Here is a 6000-nt window from a genome sequence, read left to right as displayed (position 1 = left end):
TGAATGAGTGAGAAAACTGTGATATATATGCATAATGATATACCAAACTACTGTACAGAAAAAGTTAAATTATTAAAATTTCAAGTTAATGCATGGAACTAGATATGGTGGTAACCAAAAGTGACTTGTATATGTATATGTATATGTATATGTATATGTATATGTATATGTATATGTATATGTGTCATGTATACATGAGGTGTGAGGTCACCCAAGCCCAGAAAGACAAATGCTGCATTAATGTTCTCTCATATTTGAATCCTTTCTCCAAATCATTTGTTTTTATTTGTTTGATCTGACATAGATATAGAAGCCAGGATGGAAGAAACAAGCCATTGATGCATGGATGCTGTAAAGAAAGTGAGATAGGAAAAGAAAAATAAAGTGAAAGTTCTAAAGGGGGTCTATTGAGAGTAAAAATGTTTAAGCATGGAGAGGGTAGAAAATGGGATATAGGAAAAAGGCTTAACCAAAAATATTTTAAAATCTTTCTTGAAACCTATGAACTCCTAGCCCAGGAAAAACAGTGAAATTAGAGTAGAGAGGCATGTGAGGTGAGATTAGAGAAGAAATACTCAGGGTTAGAATTTATGTGGGCATAAAAGGATTGCAGAAAGGAAAAGGTAATAGCAAATGAAGACGTCTTAAGTAAATCCACTAGTTTGTAAGCCAATAAAACCTACACACATAATATTTATTATTGGTTTGAATAGTAAACTGCGCAATATCCTCACATATTTGAAAGTTTGGTAAAAATGTTTGAGAATGATTCCTAAGTGTGGCTTTGTTGGAGGATATCTATTACTTGAGGGCAGGCTTTGAAGATTCAAATGCTTGGGCCATTCCAACTTAGCTTTCTCTCTGCCTCCTGCTTACAGATCTGGATGAATGTCTCAGCTGTTGTACCACAGCCATGTCTGCCTGCCTCTTATCATGGCCCCCATCATGATCAACACGTTCTTTAACCTTTTGAAACTGTCTTTTATAAGTTGTCTTGGACATTACTGCATATTACAACAACAAAAAGTACACTAAGGCAAACACACCACACACACACACACACACACACACACACACACACACACACACACACACACACATATAATTATCCTGCAAGGGTAGACAATGCTGTCCCTAGAATATATGGGTTAGCAAATGAAAAATCCCAGCGCCAGCTATGAGATATCTCTCTACCAGTTATTGTTCAGGGATGCCTTAGACATACTCAGAACAACAGAGGCTATCACCATTGCTCTTAGACTCCCATCATGATCAGATGGTGAGACCCTGTTGATGAAGACATTAGTATTTTTAGATGCAGAGCTTAAAGAAATCAACCTCCAACTGACTAGAAAACTCTCTACTGGCTGCCTTACATAAGGCCACAAGGTGTTACGTATACTTCATAGGTGGGGGAAGCCCTGGCTCTTCCATGTTGGCATGCTGGAAAAAATGTGCCTACTAGTGTGATAGTACTGATGGTTATGGGGGCAGCTAATGACTTCCTGTTTGGATATTGGGCCTGATACATCAGGAAATTTTTATGACTGGTACTGTTAATATGGTTAAAACAACATGGCTAAGAAGATAATTAGCTTTAGAGAGAAGTATACACACTATTAATTTGCTAAGTATTTTATGTTGTCAAATTGCGTTCTAAACACTTATATTTATATAATAGATTTCTGCTGTTCTCAACTGCAGGAAGAAAAAGTTCTTTGTGCAGTTAGATCATTGTAAAAATACCAAATATAAGTAACTAAATGCTTAGCTTCCAGCCATCCAAAGCTTGGGACTATTTCAAAAGAGGAAGCAGAAAACATGACCCAGTAAATTTGGAGGAGAGTTGTGAAATGTTGACTCTGACCATGACATAGCTGTAGCAAACATCAACAAATAGAGGTTATGATTACGTGCATACGTCCTTCACATGGACTCATTTCTCCTGAAGATATTTTTATGTATGGATAGTTTATCAAATTGATGTTTCTACGAGGGGACAAGTACTGAAAAGCTCTATTTCACTATGTTGCTGATGCTGTTCCCTCTTAATATTTTGCTTGTTTATTTTTTCAGTTTTATAGTCTTTAAATATTTTGTGTGTGTGTGAATACCTGAACGTATGTATCTACCTCATGTCCATGCATAGTACCATAGAAGGCCAGATGTAGGTGCTGGGAACCAAATCAAGGTCTTCAGCAAGATCTTCAAGTGCTCTTAAACATTGTGCTGTCTATCCAGTCACTATTGTTTTCAGTTTTTAAAAGTAGCTAATCTTTGAAGTGTTGTAAAATACTGTATCTGTTTTTGTTTTTGTTGCTGTAATAAAACATTCTGACCCAAAACAACTTATAAGAGAGTAACTTGACTTAGGGGTCCAGTGAGTTCGCATTCATAATGATGGGGAAGACATGATATCAAAAGCAGGAAGCCAAGAGATGGTATCTCAAAAGCACACAAGACACAGACTACAAGAATTTGGATGAGGCAATAAACTCTCCAACCCTTCCCTGAAGAGCTTACTTCCTCCTGCATGAAAGTTTCAGTATCTTCCCAAACAGCAGCACCAACCATGAAGCATGTATTCAAATATACTGGCCTGTGTGGGTATTTCTGTTTTAAACTACAGAAAAGGGTTAGTGAGATAACTTTTATAATTGTTTAGAACGGGTGCTTATATCTAGCAATCATCCCATGGATAGCAATTTGGCCCCTTGTAATAAGTAAATTAGCATAATTATAGTAAGTCATCTTTCCCATCATATTGAACCTGAATGACAGAGAAGAGCTATTTGGCTCCAAGTTACTTTAAAGTAAACTTATTAATAAGCATCTATGCAACACGTATGCTTCTGGACTTGAGCCTGTTAGTGTAGTATGTAGAAAAATCATGAGTTTGGCTACTTGTCTGAGTCAAAATTGTATTATTTCAGTCAGTGTTTTAGTAATGAAAAACCAAATAAACCAGGAAGTACTTACAAGGGAAGTAGATTAGTAAGTGAAGTCTCAGAAACCATGTGAAGATCAGGGTTGGAGGGCTATGAGGAAGTTGGCAGTTAGGGTGTCCATACAAGATTTACCAATTGGGTATGCTTGGTTTATTCACAATATTCCTTTCAATTCCATGCTATAATACAGGCTATGCTAATCTTATGCAAACAGATATCTCACTAAGGAGAGAACAGTTGGTCATGTAGAAAATTGCTGCAGGATGCCACTGAAGAATCCTCTCTTTTTAGGATGATTCTTGCAGGTCAACCTCCACTCTGCTGTGAAGCCCCTCACCTGTGGCAGGCCTAAAGGATGGCTCTGATGTAGGACTCAAAATGTTCTTGAGAGTTAGACCAATGCTAGCAGTCATGTGTGCACTCAGCAACAGTAAGCTCAACAATCACCAAAGATAGAGCCACATAGATGCCATTCTCAAGCTCTTCTTGGGGATGAGTATCAGTGCAAAAGCTTGAGATGCTATCTCAAGGCAGGGTGATAGTAAATTTGTATTCAAACTTACAAATCGTTATAGTATTCCAATGGTGTTAGTTTTGGATCTGTCAAACTTTAGGGCTGGTTCACTAGTGTATCAGTGCCACCTGAGGGTTGGTTCATTAATATATGAAAGCCTGTGGTGGGCTTGGTTTCTATGGAGCTACCTTGTGGATGGCTCATATCTCCCAAGCACTACATTAATTCAAGTCACACAGCCCAGTTTTCAAGTGACATGGAGTGTTTCATTTATGTTTCTAATAGTGGGTTAGAAAATTAGTTGGGTAGGTATATAAAGCATTCATTTTGGGTAGCAAAACAAAATCTCTCAGGCTGGGTAGGTTATATGCAATATATGTTTCTCATCATATATAGGCTCAGAGTACAAGATTAAGATGTCAGAAGATTCACTGTTTGGTCCATGTCCACTTTCTGTATTGTTGTCTTCTTGTGTTTTCACATGATGAAAAGGACAAGGAATATCTATGATCTATATGATTTTTTCCCTAAGACTGCTAATTCTTTTCATGAGTCTTTGCCCCTTGTGACTTAATCACTTTCTAAAGCACCACCTACAAATATTCTGCTATTAGAATTTAGGTTTTAACATATGAGTTTTTGGAAGACACATTTAGACTTCAACAAAGGAAAATGTTTAGTAACTATAATCATTGTTATCACCATAATCTAATGATAATAATTACAGTTACTAAGTTCATGTGGTGAGAACTCAGATAAGAAGTCTATAAATGTTCCTCTTTGACTAAAAATACCTGTGTTGTTCCTCTTTTTATGAACATGGACATAGGGGTTCAAAAGTTATAAGTTACTGTTTAAAAACAATACAACTTATAAACTAGTGAGAGATTAAGGACCTCATTTTAGCATCACAAGTCAGTCTATTCCTATATAATCTGTACCTATACCTTTTTGAGAGGGACAATACAGTAAGACAGGTTTGGAATCAGATTCTGGCTTTTATTCTGAAATGTGTTCTTGCTACTTTGCATCCTTGGGCATTTCCATCTAGTTCTTTGATTTTGAATTCCATGTTTTATAAAGTATTGAAAAGAATACATACTTCAAAGGGCTGCCTATGAGGTAGATGAATTCATGTGTGTAAAATATTTTGAAACTCTCATGTTAACAAATATTCATAGAGACAAGGCAAGAGAAACCTCTATGAAACGATCTGAGAGGGACTATTTTGAGAAATAGAAGGAAGCCAGGAGAAGAAAATGTTATTCCAACCAAAGAATGTTTCCAGAAGAAAACTGACCATCACTGGAAAAAGCTGTGAATAAAGAAAAGATGACAAAAAAATGTTCCTTAATATTTTGCACTAAAGTTTTCCCTTGTGGTACAATGGAGAGCACATGAGGCAAGAAGCCTAATTACAGTATATTAAGCTATTGATACAAATGATGACATGCAAACAGTAAGTACACAGTACTTACTGTTTTAAAATAATTTTACTGGTATATATCAATTATATATAGCTATCGTTTTCACTGTTATATTTTCATAAATGTACACAATATAGTTTGATCATACATTCATTCCTCATTACTTTCTTTTGTTCCATTCTTTTTCCCACTAGTCCACTCCTTCTTCTCAACTATACTCCTTTCTACTTTAATGGTGGTGGTGGTATGTGTATGTGTGTGTGTATGTGTGTGTGTGTGTGTGTGTGTGTGCGCACGCACATGTATGTGTGGAGGAGGGAGAAAGAGTTTCAGTAAGATTCATTTAGGTTGTTTATTTACAGGAGCACAAGTGAGGGGTTGTTCACAGGACTGTGGGCACTTTTCAGTGTCTCTTTTCTTGAGGAAACTTGTCTCCCTCATCAACCATCTACACTGTATAAATCCTCAGGTAAAATACAGCTTCAGGAACCCATCTTTACTTCATGACCAAGTGTTGACTGAACCAGACTCATACAGGTTTTATGCAGGTAATCATGGTTGCTTTGAGTTCAAGAGTGCATCAACCACTTTATGTTTGAAAGACACTCTTCAGCATGCTCTAGCCCCTACTTCCAGTTCTTATATTCTTTTGCCCCCTTTCATGGTATTTCCAGTGCCTTGGAGGTATCTGAGCATCCAACAGTCACTTATTCTCAGGACTTTAACTTGTTGAGTCTCTTCAGTTTCATTTTCCATCATAAAATGAAGCTTCTCTGATGAAAGATAACAACATCACTAATCTATAGGCATAAACATAGTTATTTCGAAGTGATTCAATTAGGACATTATGTCTGTTTATCAGAACAAAAGCACTATCTTTCCTACTAAGGCTAATGTTCTCTCCAGCCATAGGTTTTTGTCTGGTCAGAACTTACTTTAACTAAGAAAGGAAGATAAATGAAGTTTTTCATTAAGGAGGAGACAGTGGAAAGCCAGGTTCAAGTGAATTTTATAATTGGAGGGGGATTCAAATGTGGTGGTGAGTAGAGTGTGGACACAACAGAGAAGATAATTCTGATACCTTTAAAGATGTAGGTGATTGATGGATGAA

The sequence above is a fragment of the Acomys russatus genome, chromosome X, assembly GCF_903995435.1.
Source record: "Acomys russatus chromosome X, mAcoRus1.1, whole genome shotgun sequence".
NCBI classification, from domain to species: Eukaryota; Metazoa; Chordata; class Mammalia; order Rodentia; family Muridae; genus Acomys; species Acomys russatus.
This window is presented reverse-complemented; position numbering follows the sequence as displayed.